This window comes from Etheostoma spectabile, unplaced genomic scaffold (assembly GCF_008692095.1).
Source record: "Etheostoma spectabile isolate EspeVRDwgs_2016 unplaced genomic scaffold, UIUC_Espe_1.0 scaffold379, whole genome shotgun sequence".
NCBI lineage: Eukaryota > Metazoa > Chordata > Actinopteri > Perciformes > Percidae > Etheostoma > Etheostoma spectabile.
Window position 1 is genome coordinate 12480 of NW_022605596.1, and position 392 is coordinate 12871.

The 392-nt window shown below is 36.7% G+C and overlaps 1 long non-coding RNA gene across 1 annotated transcript in view; it reads right to left on the bottom strand.

The window, feature by feature from the left end:
* Nucleotides 1-392, bottom strand: part of LOC116686478 (uncharacterized) — a 4137-nt gene that overhangs the window by 3546 nt on the left and 199 nt on the right. The window lies entirely within an intron of this gene.

The window sequence follows — 392 nt, forward strand, 5'->3', positions numbered from 1 at the left end:
AGGAGGTGAACTGGCATCTCTCCGGCTACTACTACTACTACTTCGGTCTGTACAGGGACTTGAACCAGCAACCCTCCAGTTCCCAACCCAAATCCCTAAGGAAATGAGCTAATACCACCCATAATTTGTATTAAATCCATTTTTATTGCCGTTTTGTGTAGTACTTCTGCACTAAATTTTCATATTTGAGATAAAGACGTTTACCTTGAATATTAATTAATACCCCTATTTTCTTTGTATTTCTGGTTAGACTGATACCTTTTAAAAATCTTTGTCAAATAAAATTGGAGGAGGTTTCACCAGTCAATAAAAGCTAGTCCATATCTTACCCATGTCTAAATGGACTAGATCTGGAATCAATCACCTGGGCCGTTTCCATAAAATTATGATTA